This window comes from Manis pentadactyla, chromosome Y, assembly GCF_030020395.1.
Source record: "Manis pentadactyla isolate mManPen7 chromosome Y, mManPen7.hap1, whole genome shotgun sequence".
NCBI classification, from domain to species: domain Eukaryota; kingdom Metazoa; phylum Chordata; class Mammalia; order Pholidota; family Manidae; genus Manis; species Manis pentadactyla.
Window position 1 is genome coordinate 36040011 of NC_080039.1, and position 25641 is coordinate 36065651.

General features: G+C 52.7%; 1 protein-coding gene across 1 annotated transcript in view; it reads left to right on the top strand.

Annotated features, from left to right (window-relative positions):
* The first annotated feature begins 9714 nt into the window (after positions 1-9714).
* The window catches only part of LOC118935926 (P2Y purinoceptor 8), a 39720-nt gene continuing 23793 nt past the window's right edge, over positions 9715-25641 (top strand). The window contains exon 1 of the mRNA XM_036932572.2: positions 9715-10248. The gene's annotated coding sequence lies outside the window, so the exon portion shown is untranslated. The remainder of the gene's footprint in view (positions 10249-25641) is intronic.

Here is a 25641-nt window from a genome sequence, read left to right on the forward strand (position 1 = left end):
AGACCAAGGTTAAAATACAAGACCCCTAATGGCCTTGCAGAACCAATCTTGGGTTCAACCCCACATGCCTCGCCGCTTGACAGCCCCAGGCTTCCTCACCCATCCCCACCCCACCGCATGTCTGGGGTCTCCTCACAGAGATCAGAGCACCCGAGACACAGAGCCACGTTAGCCTAACAACTAAGTGTATTCACCTGCCCTACAGACAGTGTGCGGAAGAGTGGCCCCCAAAACCAGGGGCAGTGAGTACATTGATTGCTGGATGAAAGGACCACGGTGGCCAGCTTCTCATCCACACAGGGCTGCAAACGGGGGACGGGGTGTGTGAACCCCTGCAGATGCCTGTCTGGTCCGTGGTGAGCAGCCTCTTCTCATACGGGCATGGTAAGGGTGTAGAGATGCATGCATGACCGCCCCAGAAGCCAGGTGTGACCAGGTGCCACCAGGGCGGCTCCCCCATGGCCATGTGTGCCCGCCAGGTCCCAGGATAGAGGGGCCGCCAGGAGCTCAGAGCGCTGCAGCAAATGTGCCGTCCCTGGGTTCACACTCCCTGGCTGGCCTCCATTGCCTTCCTCAGCTCGTTGCCTAAGGAGGGAGAGGATGGGGAGTGACGGCAGTGAGCCCAGCAAGAACAATCCAGTGAGAGTTCAGCCAGAGACGACCCAGGAGGGACCCCCTGGGCAGGCTGCTTTAGGGCGGGGCTGCCGGCCTTGGGGCTGACGCCTGGGCTACAGGGCTGTCCCAGTGGAGTCCTGCGCCCTGCAGGTGTGATAGAAGATAGACAGATGATAGATAGATAGATGATAGATACATAGATACATAGATACATAGATAGATGATATAGTTTGATAGATGATAGATATAGATAGACAGATACATAGACAGATACATAGATACATAGATATATAGATAGATGATACAGATTGATAGATGATAGAGAGATAGATAGATGATATAGATTGACAGATGATAGACAGAGGATTAATATAGATTGATAGATGATAGATGATTGATAGATATAGATAGATAGATGATGGATAGAGATTGATAAATGATAGGTATAGATACATGGATAGTTTGGCTATATGATATATAATTAAGTTAGATAGATGATAAATAGATTAGGTAAAGGTAGATTAGAGGTCATAGATTGATATTAATGACTGATTGATAGGTAGAGATGATAAACTGAGACTTGGGGCAGATGGCAGGTACATGGTGACTCGACTGGCAGACAGGCACAGCCAGGCTCCCCGCCTGGGTTTGGAGCTGGGGAACAGAGGTCTGATAGGCAGCAGGAGGCCCATCTGCCTGGTGTGTTTACCTTGACAAACAGGCATGAGAGGTGAGCTGGCCCAGGACTGACCCCAGAGGGAAACCCCAAACCACACAGGGCGTGGGTGCTCTCTGCGGGTGGGCCGGCAGCCCCAGGATGCCTCAGGATCAACCTGCTCATGGCCCTAAAGCCAGCCTATCCAGGGCAGACCTGGGGTGGGGGTGGGGTACAGGCCTGCAGATGTTGGGGAGCCCTGGGTCCCCCCCCCAGTGCTGGGTGCCTCACTTGGGGGCACACAGGGGCCCCGTGGTCAGTCCCGGGACCCGTGTCAAGGAGTCAGGATAGGGGTGAGCACAGAGAAGGCACAGCCAGCACCCAGCTGCATGGGCCCCAAACCCTGTTTTCCTGATTTTCACTGTGCGTTGGATGGACGCATGTTACCACTGATGGACCAACACAGATACACCGTTACGAACGCAAGTCCTCTGTCACTCACATCTCCACCGTCCCCTAACGCCCTCTTTCTATCCCTGGACACCACCCAGGACCTGCATGACATTTATTCACTTGATTCCCAACCAACACAAGAATAGACCCAGGATAAGAGCCGAGACCCAATAGCAAAGGCAGAGGTGTGAGGTGAACACCAGTCCTCACGTCCCGCCTTGGAGAGTTTAGTAAACTGGCAACCCCACTGCCCAACTTCTCTGGGATGCCCTGCCCTCTCTCTCTCCCCACTGTTTCATACAGACTGCCTCTTCCCAGGCCCCCCTCTCCATCCTCAGGTCATCGGATGATGCAACTCGTGCCCAAGTGTGGAAGTGTCCAGAATTCTTTCTGCAGTCCGGGGGGATAAGCCATTGTTAGGGGGCCGGCGCTGAGGAAATCCCGTTCATAAAGGGCCTTAGGAATGTTGATTTCTGTTGTTGCCAAGTCCACCAACGCTCGCTGCTGCTGTCTCCCTGTCTGCTTTCTCTCTTAAATCGTGACTATGGCCCAAATCTCTCTATGGCAATCACGGGACCACAGCTATCTCTAATTGTCTCAAGGGCTCTAAGATTTAAGGGGTCTGGGAAAAAAATCCTGTGTTTGGGGACTGACCAAGGTTACAGTAAGCCTAGAAATGTAGATGTGATTTATGCCTCTCCTCACCTGGTGAGGGGAATAGGGCCCAAAGGAACTCTTGGGCTTCTCCTAAAACCTCAATGCCCGTTAGCCTCACAATAATGGCAGATTATTAAGATCCTACTCATGAAACATGTATCTGCGGTGCTAATTGATAGCCAAGAGATGTCAACAACCTGAGTGTCCATGAACAGACGGGTGCATAAAGAAACTGTGGGGGTGTCTAGACCTGGATATACTATTCAGCCTTGAAAAATATGGCAGTCATGCCATTGGTGAGAACACGAGGGACCTCAAGGGTGTTATGCTCAGGGACGTACGTCAAAGAAAGGCAAATTCTGCATGCTCTGATATATATGTGGAATCTAAAATAGTCAGACTCGCAGAAGGTGAGAGTAGATTGGTGGTGGCCAGGGATAGGCAGGCGGGGGAGATGGAAAGATGTCTCCCCAGATTCACTCATTAGAGTGGCCCTAAATGCAGTGATAGGTGCCCATGTAAGAGACAACAGAGAACTACAGACACAGAGAAGCCATGAGGAGACGGAGGCAGAGACGGGAGGGATGCGGCCACACGCCCAGGGCTGCCTGGAACCCCCAGAAGCTGGAAGGGGCAGGAAGGAGCCTCCCCTGCAGCCTGGGGAGGGGGCACAGCCCTGCCCCGCCTGGGACCTCAGATGTGTGCTCTGCAGAGCTGGGGAGGATGGTTCTCGTGGTCTAAACTCCCTATTTTGGGTCATTTATGAAGGCCAGCCTGGGATGTTCACACTGCCAGGTATTTAAAATGTGCAAGCTTTCAAGTTTCTGTGCATGGGGAGGAATCAGGAATCTGGAGACCCTGAGTGGGTGAGCTACAGGAAACAGCCAGGCCTGTTCATTGCTGTCTGTGCATCTGACTTTGCTTTGTGTCTGCACCTCTCCCTGAGCACCGCATGCTCAGGTCCATCCCCGTGGCCCACGTGTTAGGGTTTCCCTCCTTTTCACAGATCAGTGATGGTCCAGGTGTGGGGGACCACGTTGTGCACATCCATCCATCCGTCCACAGACCTGCGTTTTCTCCTCCCTTCAGCCACTGTGGACACCCTGTATTGCCCCATTTCTTGACAGATTTAGCAAAGAGGGGAAAACAGAGCAAGCCGGTCCCTCCTGGGGGGCATATAACGGGCATGCATGATTCCCTCTGAGGCTGGAGATTATTTACACGCCGACACCTCACAGCATGGCTCCGAGCGGGTGCCATGGAGAACTGAAACTACTTGCCTGACCCTTCTGTACCCACGACCTTGTTTTTTTCTTTCTTGAGGTTTCATCACTGCCAACCTCTGGAGGCAAACGGCAGCCCCCAGATGGGGAGGGCCAGATAGGCTGCGGCGGGAGGCGCAGGGTGTGTCTCTTCTGTTTCTCCTGCATCTGCCCGCCCAGCAATAGGCCGCCCAGGGCTGCAGAGCACCCACAGACATTGCTCCCACAGATCACGGGCCTGCGCCTGCTGTCGCCACCTCTCGGGGAGTCAAGTCTGCTCTGAAAGGCAACAAGTCGAGGCGAGCGTACTGGGCACGGGGCTCTGGACCCGCTGTGCGTCTCATCTTTATGGCATCTCCATTCCCCCACCACACTTGGGGTGACCCACCTGCCTCCAAATGGCACCAGTGTCTACCCTGAGGTGGGCTCCTCAGTGACAGACGGACTCCCCTTTGTCCTGTCTCCTGGGGCTGGGACCCCCATGTGCCCGAGTGGACAGCAGATGCTCCACTGTCCACGAGCCTGGGGGCTGTGCTGAGCCTGACTGGCTGGGCTGGTCACCATGGACCCATCATGCATCCTAAAGTGATCTTCAGCCCCGGGTCTGCCCAAACCCCACAGAGAGCTGTCTTCTCCCTTCTCCTGGTTGGGTATGACATGCGTGGACAAGAGACTGCTGCCCACATACTTCCCCCTCCAGATGCTCACAGAACAAATGGCCCCTTGCTTCCCAGTCACACATTGCAGGACGGAGTCTGTGGAGCACCTGGGGTGCTGTTTCCGTATCCCATATGCAGAACCCCTTTCCACTCTGCACTCACCCGTCCGTACCACATGCCATTGGGCGACTATCCCAGGAAAGGCTGGTGGTTAAGAGAAACTGGATGCATGCAGGTGCCTGCCTTCCCAAGATGGCATGTGTCTGTGTTGACTCCACTGGCTGGAGGGTCAATCACGGCACAGGACCTCTGGACCCTTGGGGCTGAGAAGATCTTTGCATCCAATTGTCATCATTCCTGATGGTGGTCTTCTACAAGGTCACAGCAAACGCTGAGTGAACAAATTCTGAACCGTCGCCCCTTGGGACCACACAGGGTCAGGTTCCTGCAAGCCTCCAGTCCCCACGTTTACATCAACCCATCAGTACAAAACCTTGTTTTATGGTGTCTCATTGAAAGATGCATCTTTGAATGCGCAGTGTTGATCCACCCCCAGTGGCTCGTGGCCAGCAGTGCTGGAACTTGGGTCTGGACCAAGTTCATCCGATGCAAGTATTCTCTCCATTATGCACACGCCAGCTTTCTCAGGACACCAGACAGCATTTCAGCTCTATGCTTCGGGGGGCATTTAACCCAGAAAAGTCACCCATCCAAAGCAGAGAAATGCAACAGCAATATGGTGCTACCTGAACTGCAGAATGGACAGTCACTGACCGTCTGAGCGCAAACAAAAATATCCCACCCCACCTGGGAACGTATCCAGCTGGCAATCCACGTATTTCGCTGCTCTGTGCATGTCCACAGATGGCCAGAAATCACCACAAGTATTCATGTTGGGGTTGAAAATACATGTTCACAAGCCCACAGGTCTGCCAACGGTGAGGATGGATGTACCTGCCCACAGCTGGGAGGGGCCGTGCGGGGTCTAGGCCAGCTCTTGAGTGGCAGGGACAGGAGGCTGAACAGTAGATTCCAGACCCGGCTTCTTGGAGGAAAGAGGTGGTCACAGGAACTTTGTGCGTGGGGTGACATCAGGCCGTTCCTGCCCAGGGACCTCACAGCAAGCCCTGACCCCAGGAAGACCCACTACAACCTGCTCTAGGGACTGTGACCTTCCATACCAGAGCTGAGAAGGGACGTGTCCCTGAGACAAGGCCCTAGAAAACTGGGGCCATCAAGAGCAGATCCATCCACAAGCAGGCCTCAGGGGCTGGTGCCCTGTGCCCTTCTACTCCCTCTCCTGTGGGAATAGAGGGGCACCAGCATCTGCTTCTGATGGAGCCCGTGAGCTTCCTGGGGCCCATGAATCTTCCACACCACACCCAGTCATGAGGTTCGCCAGTGTCGACGGCAAACAAGCACCACTGCTGATGATGTGGAGAAATCCGAACACTCATGTCCAGCTGGTGGGAAGGCAAAATGGGGCGGCTGCTTGGGAAAAACCTGGCAGTTCCTCAAATGGTAAACATAGAGTTACCACATGACCAGCAATTTCACTTCTGGGTATATGCCCAAGAAGATGGGAGAAATCTTCACACAAAAGCTCATAAATGTGTGTTCGGGGCAGCACTGTGACCAGCAGCCAACCGGTGAAAACAACCCAAGATTCCATGGATGGATGATGGAAGGGTAGGCAGAGGGTGGTCCATGTGCACAGGGGAATATTACTCAGCCCTGAAAAGGAGGGAGACCCTGACACGTGCACAGCGTGGACGGACCTGAACACACGGTGCTTGGGGACAGACACAGACACACGGGGACACACAAGGTGGGATCTGTTCACAGGAAACGCCCAGAACAGGCAGATCCACAGACAGACGTGGATTTGTGGCTGTCAGAGGCTGGGAGGGGTAGGGAGGCCTGTTCGTGGACGTGGGTCTCCTTTGGGGGGTGGAATGTTCTGGAACCAGATAGAGGTTGTTTTTGCACAAAATGAGAATGTGCTAAACGCCTCTGAATTTTACACCTTAAAAGGGTGAATTTCATGCTGTGTAAATCTGACCTCAAGACACACACATGAGTGCACCCCCACTCCCAGGGAGAAGACCCCTCGTCCACGCTGTCCCATGGGCTCATCCTCAGCGTGGGGCTCCCTGGGGTCTGAGGTGGTCCCACCCCTTCTTCCCCATCTGCCTCTGAGTCCCTGGGATCTTGGATCCCACAGTCGGGCCCACTGAGAGGACAGAAGTCTTAGCAAGCCAGGGCTCCCAGAGGACCTGTGTCTCTGCCACCTGCCCACGTCCTTCCCTTGCCTGCATCTCCTCCCGGGCGGCCGAGTGGGCAGGAAGCCTGGGCCCCTTGGCACGCCTGGCAACCAGCCACCGCAGGCAGGAAGCCTCAGGAAGGTGCAAACGTCTGCTCCATGTCCAGGCCCCATGGGGCTCACCCTCTCTGCCTCTGACAAACAAGACGAGCAGGAAGACTGCGTTTAGCATGTGGCATCTCAGAGGGGTGGGGTGCCAGGGGGTGCGGAAATGTCCCAGCAACTGGGTACCCAGACAGGCATCGTGGGGGCAGCCCCTGTGTGTGAGCATCCCAGGGCGGCCATCACAGATGACCCCAAACTGGGGGCTTAAGCCACAAACGTCATCTCTCCAGTCCTGGAGACCAGACGTCTGAGGGCCAGGCGGGGCAGGGCTGCACTCCCTCCACAGGTTCCAGGGGAGGCCACTTCCTGCCTTTTCTGGCTTCTGGGGGCTCTGGGAGGCCCCGGGTGTGTGGCCGGCTCACTCCTGTCTCTGCCTGCTTCTCCATGTGGCTTCTCCTTTGTGTCTCTGACCCTCCTGTTCTGTGTCTAATGAGGACACCTGTCACTGCATTTAGGGTCACCCTCATCCGGCACAACCTCATCTCAGATCCTTCCCTTAACCCCATTTGCAGAGACCCTGTTTCCCATTCCCAGGCTCTAGGCCCAGGATTCGGGGTTCACCATTCAGCCCACCACACTGTCCTTTGAGCAGAGATATTTCCCATGAACCAACCGCAGATCGTCCTGCCAGATGAGAGGACGTAGTTTGGGGGTGCGGAGAACTGCCTGGAGCCTCAAGGACAGGCAGGCAGTTGAGAAGAGGGGGCGACTGACTGAAGTCAGGGCAGCTGACATGGAGAATGTCCAGGAAGTGCTGGGAAGCCTCTGACCACACAGTCATGGCTATGATTATGGTCATCTTCCTCCCAGCTTGCCAAATGCTGACCGGAGGAGAAACAGGTCAGCTCAGGTGTCTCAGGGTGCATCCATGCCCAGGAGAAGCGAACACATTCTGGACAAGTGAAGTCCCCTCTGTGTCCAGTGTTCATCCTCAGCAGACCCTCCAGAACCCCATCCAGCCCTGGCCACACTCTCTGTGATCTAACAGAAGCCAGGTCTGATCACTGCTGCTTGCACCCAGCCCCCGTCACTGAACATGCATCTTTGAATGTGCATCTGGTAGACACTTACTTCCCCGACATTCCTAGCCGTTGGAGGTTGCTGTGAACCCGGTTCTGACTTATATAATAACAGGCAGTTGTCAGGAGGGATACTGAGAAAGATACTGGTTCCCAGACTCAGAGGAGAGCAGGTGGACAGACCTCTTTTCCTTTCCCTGCTCCAGACATGTATGTGATGTCTGGTACTGTGGCAGCCTCTTTGGGCCATGAGGCAAAACAAAACAAAACCAACCAACAAACAAAAACAGTAGGTGGTGGAGAAAGATAAAAAGAGACAAGGTCCTTGGTGGCATCATGGAGCTGTCAGCCACACCCTGGAAGGCTCATTCATGCATTTCCTGATAAGAAAAAAATCTACAGAGTTAAACCAATGTCTGTGTTTGTTTGTTTTTGTTTTTTAATCTCTTGCTGTCAAAAGCCTTGTTAAGGAATCAGTGTTTGGGACATGCTTCTACAGCTCTCAGTCCTATGTCTGGATATGAAGACTCCCCCCAGTTGCCCAGGAGAAGGGGGTCCCTCTGCCTCCATTTAGGATCTGGGATACAATACACATCCAAGATGATCTTGCCTTTCTGAAGGCACCTCACTGTTCCTGCTTGTCCCGGAGACCCATCAGGACTGTGGGTCCTGTCCTTTTTGCCTGGGATCCCAGTGATTGAAAAGATTAATTCTCAACAAGGGGAAGTACCCCCGAGGAAGCCTCAGTCACCAGGTAACACTTCCCCATGGTCTGTCTAGACATCCTGAAACCTGCCTTCAAGCTGGCTCTGTTAGGGGTTGGCCTGCCTCCCTCTTCCCCACAAAATTATCTCAGATTGCTCAGCCCTGACTTAGAGGGGATCCTCTTGAAAATGCAAACTGTGTGTAACCTGATCAGGTGGAGCATGTGAACATCATGTGGGATGGGAAAAATTGTGTGCCCACCTCCTGCCAGACTTTTATATTGGGGTTCTGAGCGCCAGGGTCCTGGAAACAGGACGTTGTTTGGAAACAGGCCCCATTTGCAGATGGGATTAAGTGCAGGGTCTGAGAGGAGGTCGTCCTGGATGAGGGTGGCCCTAAATCCAGGGACAGGTGTCCTCATGAGAGACGGAAGAGGAGAGACACAGACACAGAGGAGAAGCCACATGGAGATGGAGGCAGAGACGGGAGGGACCCAGCCACATGCCCAGGGCCACCTGCAGCCCCCTGAGCAGGAAGAGGCAGGAAGGAGCCTCCCCTGGAGCCTGTGGAGGGAGCAGGCCCTGCCCCACCTGGTCCTCAGATGTCAGAGCTTAAGAAGACACATTCCTGTTGTTTACACCACTGTGTTTGTGGCTTTTGTTACATCAGTCCTCGAAAACCAATACTGTCCTCGATAAGATCACTGTCTACCTGTCAGGATGTGAGTCCCACGGGTGTGGACACGCAGCAACGTGGGACAGAGAGGAGGGAGGTGCCTTCCCATACAGGCATGTCCGTCTGTCCGTCTATGGCGTGGGCTTAGGCAATCTGCTCACTGTGGGTGATTTTCTTTCGTCCCATACCTGCCCTGATGACGTGTAGGATGGTGGGTCTTAAACGCAGCTAGTGGTGGAGGCGTTGGCGCCACACAGAGGACGCGGCCCTGGTCACTGTAGAAGGTCTGGGACGCTGACCCCAAAGGGCCAAAGGGCCTGCGTCAGCCTGGAGCCTTCAGCCTGGGCTCTCGACTGTCAAGCATCCCTGACAGGTCCTCAGGGGCACCGAGCAAGTGAACCAGGAGCCCCCGGGGGGGACATGAGTCACCCCCGCCCAGCGGGCTGCTCGCGTCTGTCCTTGTCCCAAAAGATGCCGCTGTGCACACGGCTTTAGAATGTAAACGGAAAAGATGTTACATTAGCATTTTTTTTAATTAAAAAAAAAACAGGAATTGGTTCTGTCTGGGACCTCCCGCTTCAGCTCACCTCCCGCTGTCCCACTGGGAAGATGGTCCTTCCTCCTTGCCCAGCTCTTAGGGTTTGCCCCGTACAGGACACTTTTGGGGGCTGCAAGCTGTCCCCAGAGTCTTCGGGAAGTCACCCCGTGGTCTGAGGCTCTCCATCTGGCACCCCGCCCCAGACAGGACCGCGTGAGCCTAGTGGAAGGCGGGGACCCCACGGGTCTGGCCCTGCACAACAGCCAACAGACAGTTACACAGGAAATTTCATAACGGGTTTCCTCTTACCTTTGCAGAGTCCCAACCGTGGCCACGGGCAGCTTGGAGGTGGACCTTCAAGAATTTGCATCTGGCAACAGCACAGCCATCTCCTGCCATGCCCCACTCGACCACACTCCAGAGACACGGAAGGGCCGGGGTGACAACTGCCATTTGCTGACACGGGCAGACGCGGAGGCCCGGCACATGCCAGGGCTTCTGCAAAATACGCCGACTTCCTGAGACCCTCTGGGAGGCGCCGTGCAGTTGGCCTTGTGACCCCATCGGTGCAGCCTGCTCTGGGTGAGTCCTCTGCTCTTTACTCAGGTGCACTGTCAGGAGTGGGGCAGGGGTCCGAGCAGTGCAAAGGTTGCAAAGGTTGCAAAGGTTGGCGGGGGTGGTTGCAGACAGAGAAAAACCTCCAGTGAGTTTACAGCCACTGAGCAGGAAAACGCTCCAATATCCCAGCCAATGAAGACACCCTGGTGCAAAAACTCATTCCGGAAAACAGCTGTGCACAGTGTAGCCTGCACTGGGTGGGCGGACGGGAGCCTGTGTGCTCAAAGCCACCATGGGGCCCAAGCTGAGCAGGGGGCCGCTGGGTGCCCTGAGAGACTGCAGCCGCGTGCGTGGGCAAGAGTCTGCAGAGACACCCAGGGCTTGGCGCATTTGCAAACCCACCCAAAACAGTCTCAGAGAAGGTGAGCCCCATGCTGTCTGGGGGCCGCTTTGGGAATTCCCAGCCGGCCATGCAAAGGAGGCCACCTGGTGTGCTCGGTCGCCCTCGGTGGAGAGGAACTTCACCGCGTGGTTGTGCTCCCACCCCGAGCGGAGGCTCCTCTGTCCTTGCTGCCCGTGGTCCGTGTGTGGTCGGAGGCACGAGCCTGATGCAGGGACGCAGAGGCCCCCAGGCCGGGCACAGCTTCGAGCCGGTCGCCACGCTGAGCATGTGTGCATCACCCACTAGAGGTGGGCTAGCCGCCCAAGGAAGGAGATATTTTTCTTTGGAGATGTTTCCATGCTGGAAGAATGGTGTTTTCATCGGGGCATTCCCCACCCCGGCGTGTGTGGAAGGAGGGGGCTGTGCCCGTGGGACGTTGGCCCCGGTATCCTGGCTGATAAATGGGACCCACGCCTGGCCCTCCAGGCTGCTTGGGGGCTAAGCTGCTGTTCTCGTTTCTGAAACATCCCGGCTTCACCACGTGAGCAGAGGGAGGAGGCTGGGCAGCTGGACTCTGACCCGGAACCCCTCCCCAAGCACACCTAAGGGCTGTGTTTCCATCTTAGGTGAAAGCAGGGGGTGGGGGGTAAGCCATGGGTTAGCGACAAGGCTCCTGGGGACAGTGGGTAAACACCAGCGCTCACCCACCTGGAGACGCTGCCCCTGGGCCTGGCAGGTGAGCCCAGCCTCCCACATCCGGTGCCACTTCCCCCAGCCAGCCCTCCTCCTTGTCCGTGAGCATCGGTGCTGGCCGGCCTTTTGTGGGCTTGGGGCCTCGTCCTGCATCCCTGGGGCAGCAGGTGCATGAGTGAACCCAAGAGCACCTGCAGGTGGGGTCCCCCAGAGTGAGCCCGGCCGGAGCCCCAGGCAGGAAGCAGCACAGAACTGGGGTCTGGGGCTTGCTGACCGACGGCAGGGCTGCACGAGGGGCAGGGTCCGCGGTGCCTCTCGATGGCTGGAGGCAGGTGGCATGGCCCCAGGTGGGCCGGGCTGTGTTGACTATGGTGCTGTGCGTGGCGCTGGCCAGACCCCCAGACAGACCCCTGTGTGGGTGGTAGGCTGAGAGTGGGCACCCCAGGCATCGAGCAGCCCTGGAGGGGGGCCTGCATGCTTCTGTAGTGGGGTGGCATAAGCAGGAGACCCCTGATGGGGTGGGGATGCAGGAAGTGTGGGGGTGAGGGGCTCTCGGGGCAGAATCCAGGGTCAGATACACGGGACCACTGCTTGGCCCGCAATGTGGCACTGGTGACGTTCGGTCCGGGTCCCTGTGTCACACGCCATAAAGTAGGGTGAAACCCTGGTCACACCCACCGCATGCCAGCAGCACCCCTCCCCCAACAGGGGGACAACCAAAGGTGTCCACAGACATTGACCAGTGTCCCCCAGGGGGAGGGGCAAAGTCAGCCCTGGTCGTGAGCCACACTGCTAGGTGATGGGTAAATGACAGGTAGATCATAGGTAGATGCATAGACAAAGGATAGACGATAATGATACTTGATAAACACAGAATAGATCAACAGATAAGTGATATAGGGTGGATGATCGATACGTCCAGATGGACGGATAGATAATAGCTGGATGATGGACAGAGCCTCTCACGTCGGCTCAGGGCATCTCAGCGTCTCGGCACTCCTGACACGGGGTCCGGGTGACCCTGGGGTGGGTGTCCTTTTCACTGTGGGGTGCTGAGCGGCCTCCCTGGTCTGCACCCCCAGAAGCCGGGAGCAGCCCCTCCAGGCCATGACCCCAAATGTGCCCAGACTGTGCCACGTTCCCTGGGTGGGGCAGAATCGCCCCCAGTTCAGAGGCACTGGAGGAACACATTAGGATGAACCACACACAGTGTGGCACCCAGCTGGGTGGAGAAGCAGGGCCATGTCCCCTTGCCCAGGTCTCAGGAGGAGGAGATCTGGGCTGGGCCCGGACGCTCGGGGCCGCCTCCTCCTGTTTCCCAACCTTTTGCTGTACATTCTCGCCGCCATCATAAAACGATTAAAATGAAAGACACAGTGATAGGGTGTGAATAAGCTTATGTGAGGGTCAGCAGACGGAGGCCACATCCTGAGAAATGGGCCGGGACTGACGCCCCACTGTCCTGCACTAAGGGCCCTGTGGTGTCTGTGCTATCCCACAGCACCCGATTCTCTGCCCAGAACTAAGCGCTTGTTCCAATAAAGGGCATTTTTCCTAACAAAATGGGAACACTGGGAAGACTCTTTTATAATGTCTTGTGCAGCAGGGATGTGGCTCCTGGCTGGCTGGGTCACTCGCTGCCAGGACATGACCCATCTGCCAGGATGTCATGCCCTCTGAGCACCCTGAGGTCGGAGCCCTGGGGGTCCGTGTGTTCATTTCCCATGTGCATGTGCTGGGGGTGGGACAGGACAAGGCCGCCCCTACAGTCAGGATGGGGACAGGCCAGCAGGCAGGCATGTGGAATAAGATGGGAGGTCACCCATCAGGCATGGCCACAGCGGATGCATGGGAAGGTGCCTGCGTGGACTGGGACCCTGCAGATGAGAGACCGCAGGAAGTCACCATAGGCTCAGTAACTGGGCGGATGGATGGGTGGGTGGGTGGATGAATAGATGATGGTTGGGTGGATGGATGGATGGATGGATGGATGGATGGATGGATGGATAAAACAGGGAAGAGGCTGGTTTCAGTTAATCCCTCCGAATGTGTTTCTTAGGTAACAAATTACCACAAAGCGGGGAGCTTAAAAACACCGGAATTCATCCTCTCTCAGTTTTGAGGCCAGACATCTGAGATACAGGCAGGGCTCTGGGGTCCAGGCAGGCAGGGCTGCACTCCTTCTGCAGGCTCTGGGGACACTCCTTCCTGCCTCTCCTGGTTCCTGGGGGCTCCAGGCATCCCTTGGCCTGTGGCCATGTCCCTCTTACCTCTGCCTCTGTCATCACTTGGATCTCCTGTCGGTGTGTTTCTGTGTCTCTGTGCATCTTCTCCTCCTCTTATAAGGACACTTCTCACATTGGATTAGGGCCACCCGAATGGACTCATCCTGACTTATATCTGAATCACATCTTCAAAGATCTTATTTCCAAACTACAGCCACCCTCACAGGTACCGTGCTTTAGGTCTTCAACATATCTTTTTGGGGGACACAATTCAGCCCACAAGATCCCCACAAATTCTTTGCAAAACCCTGCCCTCTCCATCCTAATCAGCACAGGAGAGAAGGTATGTTGGACAGGTCAGTGCCTGGGGTTCCCCACTCAGATGCCCCACGCTGTGGCTCATCCCAAGTCTCTCACTAGATCACAGATGCCCCTATAGGGCCCCTGGAGAGTAGAGCTGTCCCCTCGGCCTACCACGTCCTTGAGCACCTGCACAGGGTCCACCCATGTCCCTGCTCTGCAGAAGGGACAGGGGAAGACAGCTAACATATACGGCAAGCCTGCTACATGCACTGGGAACTCGGGGTACTCTCCAGGGCTGTCGTGGGACCCTCAAATCAACACTGCAAGACCCAACTCTACATTGTCAGCCTGGTGCAGATGATGGAATTAAGTAGGGCAGTGATAAGGATATGATGAGTAAGGGATTCAAATGCCAAAATCTCAGTCATCAAAATAAATACTGATGTCTTATCTTTTTTAATGTCTGAAAGAGAGACCCACATAACATAAAATTTGCTATAGTACAATCCAATGGCATTTATCACATTCACAGAGTTGTGCAAGCCCCTCTATCTAGTTCCAAGACACATTCATCACCCAAAGGAGACCCCGTACCTATTAACCATCATCCCCAGTACCCCTCCTGAAGCCCCTGGCAAACAGCAACTTACAATATTTTTTAGCATAAAAAGGAAGGAAGTGTTGATAACACTCTACAATGTGGATGAACCTTGAAAACATGATGCTGAGCGACAGAGGCCAGACCCAAAAAGTCACATGGCATATGATGATTTCACTCATATGAAAGTCCAGAATAAACAAGGCAATAAATAGGATTTTCCTGCAGCATTTTAATGTATGCAGATTACTGCTAAAATCTCATGATGAACCAAACATTAACATTTTAGGTAAAGAACAGGGCTACCCAGAGCCCTATTAGACACGGAAGCAAAAAGGAAAAAAATGTACTCCTCCCCACTAGACATCATCCTATGAGTTATTTTCATGGTATATTTTTGGTAGAACAGTTAAGAGTTGGGAGAAGATTAGAACATTAAACAGTAGGTATATTGAAGCTCACAGTATTGTGTTAAGTTTAAACAGTTTATTGATACCCAAACTAAAATTTACAGTAACAGTTTTTCTGGATTTTGTGGGGGTAAATGCATCAATAATATTTTAAAACCTCTCTACTTTAATATTTTTGGGGAAATTAATTGTTGAAATACATAAGAGCAGGTATGTAGGGTGTCATTTTCCCCATGCCTCAGGCAAGTCCTACATGGCTCCACATGGAGCTGAAGCAAATTCCTGCTGCCAAACAGAGCCTGGAAAGCATCTGGCCAAGTCTGGGGCATTCCCTTCCCAGCATGGACCTCCAGGCAAGTAGAGATCAGCAGAGGCTCCACACAGAATTAATCTGTGATACTTTGTTACAACAGTCACAGGAAACTTATACCGATGATAGTGAAGATACAAGTGAAGGCATGTGGGGTGAAACCAAAGCAGCCAAAACAGGGAAATTCATAGCCTTAAAAACATTCAGTGGAAAAGAAGACAGACTGCAATTCTATGGCCCAAGAGCCCATCTCAAGGCAGAAAAAGAGTTTATTTTTTTAAATCCAGCCAAAAGAAAAGACAGGGAAGGAAATGATGAAGAACAGAGATTAGTAGAACAGAAAAAAAATTAATGTGCCATAGAGAAAAATCCACAAAAATAATATGTACCTCATGGGGTCATTTTAAGCTTTGAAATAACATGGACCTGTTCTGTTCAGGATAAATGCCATTCTCTTTGGAGGTTCACCTCAAATCAGATGGGATCCCCAGTTCTAGGTTCTGAACTCAGGTGGACTCACAGAACCCTCACAATGCCCCCAGAGAAAGCTGTCAACATCACCATTCACATAGGGAAACTGAAGCCAAGTGACATTCCCAACATCACCCAGCCAGCTGTGGTCTACACTGCCTGCTATTATTATTAGCCTTGCTCCGTGCATGCATATTCTGAGTCATCTGTCTGATGACTATTTAAAGCTAAATCCCCGTCCATGTAGGGGGAGATGGCAATGTGCTAGGACTGCATAGAAGTGGCACTTGCACAACACAGTGAAGCCACCAAACATCCCTGTACCATTTATTTTAAAATGGTGAATTGTGTGTATCTCAGTTTTTTAAAAGAGAGACAGGAAAACGTAACCGATGGCCGGGCACTTACTTCCTCATCCTGGGCTACAAACCGTCTTTGCAGGACTTGTCATGAGCCAGCCGTGCTGGGTCTGACACATGCTGAGTCACGCTCGCAGGAAGCCGGCAAAGGGGCATTCCTGAAAGTCGCACCACAGGATGCCCACCCAGGGCTACAGCTGGCCGACTTCCTGCACCAAACACAAATCCCTTCTAAATAAGCATTGCCATTGTCCATGGGTAAATCACGGGCAAGCAGGGTTCTGCACCTGGGGCCGAGTGCAGCCTATGTGTGCGCCCTGTGGCAGTGTCTTCTGGCTCCAGCTTTGATTCCTCGTTCAAGCCAGCACCAGGAAGAGATTCCTCACCCTCGGTCACATGCTGGCTGTTCTGCAATAGCAGCAGGCTTTGTCTACACCACCGTGGATTAAAAATGCATGCATGACAGAGAATATTAGGGACCATAGGTATTATCAGGGACACATGCCTCATTCCCCACCCCTCAGGGCTCTCATTCACATCACAGTGACTGGCTGAGCACGCTCCTCCCCTGAGAATGTTAATGGGCTGTGTGCACCCAGTTGAATGACCCTACTGTAGAGGATTTGGTCCATGTGCAAGCTTGGCACCCAAGGGTCCACGTCCCCTTTGCCTTGAAAGTGGTTTCCTTTTCTCTGAGAACATCAGACAACTTCTCTAGAGCCTTATCCTGTGTCCTCAAACCCTGGGCGTGGAAGCCTGGCTCAAGGCTGTGTGCAGGGGCTTCCTGCAGGGCACAGGGTGGCTTACACAACACCCATTGATTCTCACAGTTCTGGGGGCTGGAGGCTTGAGAAGGTGCTGGCTGGTTCTGTGTCTGCTGCGGACCCACTTCCTGGTCACTGCTTTGGACGAAGCAGGAGTCCATGGAAAGTGGTGGCCAGTGGCCAGTGAGTCAAACAGAAAGGTGCTCACTCTCCAGGCATTGGGTTTAGGGTTGACCAGCCACCGTGATGGACCCAGGAAGCAGACTCACACAAGGCAGGACTTTTGGAGCTAAATGGGGACAGCCCTGGGAAAGGGGTTACAAGTGATCACGCTGGGGTAGAGGGTTTAAATATTGTCCCCCCCAAAATTACTTCCACATCCTGGCCCCAAAGAACCTGCGAATGGGACCTTCTTAGGAAACAGGGTGTTTGTGTGCAGGTGGGATGAAGTGCAGGATCTGAGATGAGGTCGTCCTGGGTGAGGGTGGCCTAAATCCCACGACAGGAGTTCTTATAAGAGACAGAAGAGAAGAGACATAGACAGAGAGGAGAAGCCACGTGGAGATGGAGGCAGAGACGGGAGGGATGCAGCCACACACCCAGGGCTGCCTGGAGCCCCCAGAAGCTGGAAGAGGCAGGAAGGAGCCTCCCCTGGAGCCTGTGGAGGGAGCTCAGCCCTATCCCTCCTGGACCTCAGACTTCTGGTCTTCAGGGCTCGTAGAGGACACATTCCTGTTGCTTTAAGAACCCTGGTGTGTGGTCCTTTGTGAGGACACCTCAGGACACACATGTACGACATTGTTCCCTGGACAGAAGGCCTACAAACCCTGTGACTTCAAGCAGCCTCCACGTGCCTGTTACTGTTTCTCTTGGTTTATCTGCAGTGATGGACCCCGGGTGAGGGGCCATGAGGAAGGCAGGTGGAGCAAACAGGCCCTGATAGACTCAGCTGACCTTGGGAGAGTCCCTTTGTCACTCTGTGCCTCAGTTTCCCCCCTTGTGCAGTGGTCCCTTTGAATGGCCCAGGCATGTCCAGGGACCCCACTCAGGGGTGCTATGTGACTGCAGCTTAAGAAACCCACCTGGTTCAGCAGTGACCAGGACTGCATCTCATCAGCTCAGCATCCCTGACATGCAGGGTGCTAGGGCTCCATCAGGTTTCTGGAAACATGCAATGGTGTTATCATGGAAAATCAATCTGTTGTATCAATCAAGGGGGTTATGACCTCGGATCTCCCCACCCCACCCCAAAGTGTGACAACCAGCGACAGCTCCAGACATTGCTGAGTGCCCCTGGGGGCCCCAGTTGCCCTTAGCCAGCACTCACCCAGCTTGAGCATCTCATCAGTTGACCTTCCACAGCCCTGAGGGACACGGGGGCTTCTTGTGGTCTCAGAGAATCATACTGACCCAATCATCTTGGCCAGAAAAATCATCATATGTTGTGTGGAATGGAATGCATCACAACCTGATAACCATCAGCCCTGGGCTCTTCCCCCAAACCCACAGGGTGTTTGTTCAGGGGTCATGTGGACAGTAAACCTGGCATAACCCCTTTGTAGGAGTGGGTGGCCAGGAACCCCGGGGCCACCATCTAGGATCACGACCTGGGCCAGGCACGGTCCGGCCTCACGGTAGGAGGTGGGTGCGTGGTACGGCCCGGCAAGGCTATGCTTCTTCCTTGCAGACCTTAAACTTCGCCAGCTGTGTATCTGACTCTGGTCACACAGTGGCCTCATGACCTAACCTCAGGTTCCACTTCCATCAAAGATGAGCACCACCACTTTCTCTCCATTCCTCGCAGAGATGCTGTGATGAACGGGAGCCGGTAAGCCATGAGGCTACACAGATATGAGGCGTCAGCCTGGGAAGTGAGATCGTGGTGCACCGTGAGCATCAGCCGTGGGAGGGAACTCAACCGGGCTGTTTCCAGCGTCCGCCTGGCTCTAGATGGGGCACTGCCACCTGCTCCGAGCCTCCGTTACGGGCATGTCTCTGCTCCAGGCCTGCTGGGTTACATCAGCTCTGAGCCTCTGTGACAGCACATGGTAAATTAGGAAACATCAACTATTAGCCCAAAGATTTTCCAGTATCAAAGCTTGGTGGGGTCCCGGATCTGGTCCAAAAGGAATGGGGGTTTAATTTCTCCAGGACTCAGAAGGCCGAGTCCTATCAGGTGAGCTCTGGCATGGCCTCTAGGACATGCCCAGAGCCCCCATCTAGGATCCTGCCTCCCTTTCTCCACTTTTGAGTCCTTCTGGCTCTGCTCAGAGGCGGGTGGTGGGCTGCACAAGAGCAGGGGCCTTCTGCAGCTTTTTGGTGCTGGGACAGGGATGTCTGGGCCCGCATGGCTTCTGACTTGAACACCAAGGGACTCACTCCCTTAAACCTTGCCCAGGACCAAGCTGTCCTTCTCCTGGGCATTTTCCAGCTCCTGGCACCCCCAAATCTCCATCATTTCCAGCAAAATTGCATCTTGCTGTCCTCCAACCCCAGTTACGATCTGCTGCCCCATTCACGCTGTGTGTTTGTTCTGGAAAGGCATGTCACCTAGGTTCTGGGGGCCTGGTGGCAGGACAGTCAGTTGGTTCTGATGTGAGATGGGATGTGTCTTGGGAATGCAAGCCAGAGGTCAAGCTGCGCTCTCTCTGCATCGGAAAGAATAAGCAGCACCACCCAGGGTGGCTTCTCTGCAGGTCTGTGCATTCGTCAGCGTCTCCGGAGGAACAGACTGTGGAAGTGCGTGTGTGTGTCAATGTGGCTGGGCCACTGGGGCCCAGGAATTTAGTGCATTGTGATTCTGGGTGTGCCTGTGAGACTGTTTCTGGAAGAGTGGACTCAGGAAAGTAGGTGGCCCTCCCCGGTGTGTGTGCACGCGAAGGGCATCCATGCTCGGATCCCTTGAAGGCTTGACTGAATGACGTGGGGTCATGGAGAAGGTAGCTCTCGCTGCCTCCCTGAGTCTCAGTTGAGACAAACGTCTTCCACCCTCAGGAACTTATGACACTGGCTTTCTTGAGTCTCTGGCTTGCAGACGGCAGGTGGCGGGACTTCTCAGCCTCCATAAGTACGTGAGCCAAGTGCTTACAGTAAATCTCCTTAGGTATATGCAGCTCCCATTGGTTCTGTTTCTCTGAAGAATTCTGACTAGCACAAGGGCCAAAAGGAGATACAGATGGTTGGTAGATAGATAGTATAGGTAGGTGGGTAGATAGGTGGGTGACAGATAGATAATAGATAGATTGATAATAAATAGATAGATAGATAGATAGATAGATAGATAGATAGATAGATAGATAGATAATAGATAGATGGATAGAGATAAATAGATAGATGATGATGATGATAGATAAATAGATGATAGATATAGATAGATAGATAGACAGACAGACAGATAGATAGATAGATAGATAGATAGATAGATAGATAGATAATAGATAGATGGATAGAGATAAATAGATAGATGATGATGATGATAGATAAATAGATGATAGATATAGATAGATAGATAGACAGACAGACAGACAGACAGATAGATAGACAGATAGATAGATAGTATAGGTAAGTAGGTAGGTAGGTAGGTGATAGATGATGATAGTATAAGAAGGTAGGTAGGTGATAGATAGATAGATGGTAGGTAGATAAAGATAAAGTTGTAGGTGGATGGATACATGTATATCTGCATAAGATAGATGAATAGATGTTTATCTATCTAGGATTAGATAGATCATTATATAGACAGGGGATAGATTGATAAGGAGAGAGAGACAGAGGGATGTGTTTTAAGGAGTTGAGTCACAATGGAGGAGGCTGCCAAGTCCCACTTTTGCAGGGTAGATCAGCAGGCTGAGACCAGAGAAGCGCTGAGCCTGCAGCTGGAGTCTGAAGACCATCTGGAAGCAGAATCCCTCTCCCTTGGGGGAGGCCAGTCTGTTTTCTCTCAAGGCCTTCGACTGATTGGATGAGGCCCACCCACACTATGGAGGGCCACCTGCTTTACTCAAATTCCACCAGCTGAAATGTTAATCCCACCTAAAATTAAAATACCTTCACAACAGTGCCAGATTGGTGTTTAACTGCATATCTGGATACTGTGGCCCTGCTAACTTGACATGTGACACTCACCATCATAGTTTGATAGAAACCTACTTGGCTGACATCTGGCTCCCTGGCCACCTTATCATGCTCAGGGCTGACTCTGCCTCTCGGTTGGTCTTGGGTGGTTTCCAGGGTCCAAGCAGCCCCCTGAGGCTCTGCTCTATTATCCATTGGCCCTGCCGTCCAATGTCCAAGTCTTTGCATGAACAAATCTTTTCATTTCTTTTTGCCCCCAGTGTTTTTGAGCTATAATTGACATATAACATTGTATGAGCCCCAGGTATACAAACTAATCATGTGACACAGGTATAGAGGGATATGGCTGAAGAAGGAAATTGAGATGCTCTGTTGAATCTTGATAACATAGTTTTCTGTTCAAAAGGTTAGAAATGAGAAACAGCAAAATCATGCAATGCTTAAGAAGTCTTATCAGTGGAAGAAATGAAAAATTACAACTGCTTGTTTTGCAAACCTCTTCTCTAAAAATAAAAAATCTAACTGATAATCCTTTGCATGTCATGGTCATAAGCCAAAATGACATCTTTAGCTTTGTCTGCAGAGATTCAACAAATGTTTCAGGACAGAGTGGCTCAGTTTTTCAATCCCCTCCCCTTGGCAAATGATACAAAATCCAGCAAGTAGATATTGGACATGGTCCTTAACACCCCAAGATATACATAAATACCCATCATGGGATCTTTGCCCTTTTCTTCACAGAAAAATAAATATCTGCTTTGCATAATCTTATCGGTTTCACAAAGATCAGCCCACTGACGTCCACATCACCAGGAAACAAGCCCTACTTCTCGAGACGCAGGCAGAGCTCATGCAGATCCCCTTCTGAAACTGCAGAAAGGTCATGCTCTCTCACAAGGCTGTTCCATGTTTCCCATGCATTTACCACCACACGCCAATCAAAGCAATTTCATTGAGGACTCTTTTTGCACATTACCCCTTCCCCTTGAGTCCTGGATTATCTCCTCCCTCTCTCTCCCAGAAGCTGTAGGACAGCAAGGTCTTCAAACTGGGATGCTCAATGCAGCAAACGCCATCCAGGAGTCCCCGTGCACACTGGGCTGTAGAACGACCACCGTTCAGATTTTGTACCATTCAAAAGGATCCTAGCACCATTTGGGTTCATATTTAAAAGTCTTTTATTTTTCACCCCATCCAACTCATGACCACAAAAATGGAATTTTTTTTTTCAATCAATGTTTAGATCCTCTGCATATTGAATGTAAGCATAAGAAAGTTAAAGAATCCTGGGTGAACAGGAGAAAAGCGAGCCCTCTTCCAGGAGAAACCTTGCTATGGTACATCTCTCCGCAAACAAAGGGACACCCACCTTCTTAATATTCAGCTCCGGTATTCCCAAACCCCCAGGATCCCACGTCCCTGTCCAGGAGGCACCTGTTGGGGGCAAGAGGGGCTGAATCAGAAATCAGGTACTTGAGGCCCGTGCAGGTGAAGCACCATATTCAGTAGAGTGGTGGCAATACTGATGTTTCCAGCTTCTCACCTTCCTCTTCTCCACCCCCAAAAGAAGGAAGAGATGCCAGGTGGACATGTCGATCATCGATGCTCTCCCACATGGTGAGATCTCTTCCTGCTATTTTTAAGATTCATTGGTGAATCCCACAGATGAAACTCTTCTACTTGTTTTCTTCACATGGGCTATGGATTCCTCCATGAACTGACAACCACTTCATTGGACAAATCATAGCATATTTGCTCCAGTGATAGTGAGTCCTCATCCTTTATGACCCTGGAAAAGGTGGGAAAGAGTCAATGCCCACTAACAAAAATGAAAATAACATGCTGACTGCAGGGCCGCTGCACATTCAGTCATAGGGGATGTTCCTTCGTGTGAAAGGCGTGGGAATCTCTGGACCATGATTCCCCTTGTTCAGGAAGTAATGTCCAATGAGTGTGGTACGTTTATGTTTAATAATTTTGTATCAAAGTATTTAAGATAATTCTGTTACTTGGATCAACTTTGATCACCATGACTACTTAGAAGAAATGTTTTAGCAGGTAGAATCTGAGGGTGCAGGAAGTGAAACACATCCTTACATTTTACATTTCAACACACACACCTGTGTTTGTCATTGGGCCTTGGTTGGGGGTGCTAACCAAAAAAACATCCCAACATAGGTGCATGTGATGTACCATTAGGATCTGTGGAAATGGTGGAAATGAAATGCAAGGTCAAGGAGAGACAGCAACCATGTGAAATTCTCCAGTATTTCAAAGGAGTTCCTTCGTGGGTCCATTGAGTGGAGATGGGGTCTATAAAACCGATAAGAGTTCCCTGAATACCTTCAAAATGGTCACCCAGCAGCTGTCTGTTTAAATAGCAATGTTCACGGTGGGTTGGCAATTGTTTGCATCTTTTGAAATGTAAAGTAGTAGCTGTCAGTGTCAAAATCCTTTTCAAGGACACAGGAAAGCCATTTGTACTAGTTCCTTGGGTGGTGGAGACAAATTCCCATAAGCCAGGGACCTTAAAACTACAGAAATCATCCTCCCCCAGCTCTGGAAATGAGACATCTGAGGTCCAGGTGGGTCTCTAAGGTGCAAGGGGGCTCTGAGGTCCAGGTGGGGCAGGGCTGAGCTCCCTTCACAGGCTCAGGGGAGGCTCCTTCCTGCCTCTGCCAGTGTCTGGGGGCTCCAGGCGGTGTGGACTGCAGCCACGTCCCTCCTGTCCCTGCCTCCGTCTCCATGTGGCTTCTCTGTGTCTGTGTGTCTGCCCTTTTGTCTCTTATGAGGACACCTGGCATTGGGTTTAGGGTGGACCAGGATGGTCCTCATCTCAGATGCTTGACTAATTACATCTACAAAGACCTGGTTTGTAAATAAAGTCACATTCCGAGATTCTGGGGGTCAGAATGTGGACATCTTTTAGGGACCACCTTTCCACCCATCACTTCATTGGAGGCCATGCATCAGGGTTTACTGGGTAAAAGCTTTGAGTGGGAGCTCACTGCTGTAGGGCCAATGGAGGGAGGGCTGTCCCACAAAGGGGTGCCAGGTTGGGACACGGGGGTGGGTATGGCAGCAGACACGCAGGACACACAGCCCTCTAGCAGGGCATGTGACAGGGACGCAGGCAGAGCTCATGAAGTTTAGTGAAAGAGGAAGCAGCCGCTAGCAGGCTGGCGCTGGCTGATTGTCACCAACACAAAGTCCATGTGAGAGGTGGGGGAGGGGCAGGCTGAGGGACCCAGAAGAGGAGAAATAAAGCCATTCTCTTTGCAAGTTTCAGTTGGCGATGGTGATGTATTTCCACCTGCGACAAGCCCGAGACTGACCTTTCCACCACTTGCTGTCCAGTCACGGGAATCACCGTGCAAACTGAGACAAGGCGTCTGGGAAGAGGTGGCCCCCACCCCACACTCAGCCAGCCCAGGACACTTACACTGTGGTCCAAGCACAGCCCCATGGCCACATTAAAGGTCAGGGTTAAAAATCCCCTCCTCCCACAGGACAAAACCGAGATTCAGCCTCCCCCACGCTGGACAACAGCCTAGAGCCTCACCAGGGCTGCACTGGGGGACCACTTCCCTCCAGGGGGGCGCTGTCCCGTGCACTCTGCCTGCCTTGGTGCCTGCTGCCAAGAAGGGTGACCTGCTTATCACTGCTGGGGACTCTCCCAGTTTGTCCCTGAAAGTCCCTTCTCCTGGGAAGCCCCTGGGTCCCTGCAAACCGGGCTAGTTGGTGCCCACAGCTGAGAGCCACACTGGTGTCCCAGGTGACTCTGACGTGCCACGGGTGTGGAGCAAAGTGGTGGCCAGGCTGACAGCACAGGGAGGTCAGGGGCTCAGGCACATAGCTGGGGTCCTCACTATGCACACGGGGAGGGGAATCCTCGCCATGCACAGGAGCATCCTCGCCGTGCACATGGGGTGGGGGGTGTTCTCATGCACACAGAGGTGGCTTCCTTGCCGGGCATGTGGGGAGTGGAGCTGAACCTGAGAGAGGCATGGCCGAGCACTGGGAGACGGGTGGCCTCAGACCCCCAGAACCCCGTCTGCTGATTGACACCATGGTTCCCACAGATGGGAGCCTGTTTCAATCTGTAGACTCCAAGCTGCCCCTAAGTTAAAACTGCACCAACAGCATTTAGGGTCCCTCCCTCCTGCCTCCCTCTTATACCTGCTGGACCCTGCGATTCCGCGGACCCCTCCCAACATGCCCCCAGGATCCTCTCCCATCTCAACAGGCAGCGATCTCTTTATCAAGCTGTGCACAGCAAACAAACAGATCACACTGCAGCCAATGTACCAATTCCCCATTCCCCGCCAAGGGTAATTAGCTTTCTTTTATCTTATTTTGGTTTTGTGTTTTTTCTGGTAAGAATATTTGAGATCTGCCTTCTTCACAAAGTTTTAAGTGCACAATCCATTGGCACGATGTTGTACGGAATATCTCTAGAAATTTTCATCTTCCCACACTGAAACTTGGTCCCCATGCAAGCGTCCTTCCCCACCCCCTGGACCCCTGTCCGCTGTCAGTCTCTACGGATGTGACAACGCTAGGCATCCCCTAGGAGTGGGATCCCATGGTGTTTGTCCTTTGCGGTCTGCTTATGTCGCCGAGCAGCGTGCCCTCAAGGGTCACCCATGTAACATCTGCCGGGATCGCCTTCCTTTCTAAGGCTGAAAACTATCCCGTTGTACGACAGACCACATTTTGGTTATCGCCTCATCACATGATTAGATAAGAGCCACCTTATGCTCTAGTGATCCCAGTTCTGGGTGGATAGCCAAAAGGGTTGAAATTGGGACCCAAGAATCAGGGCACC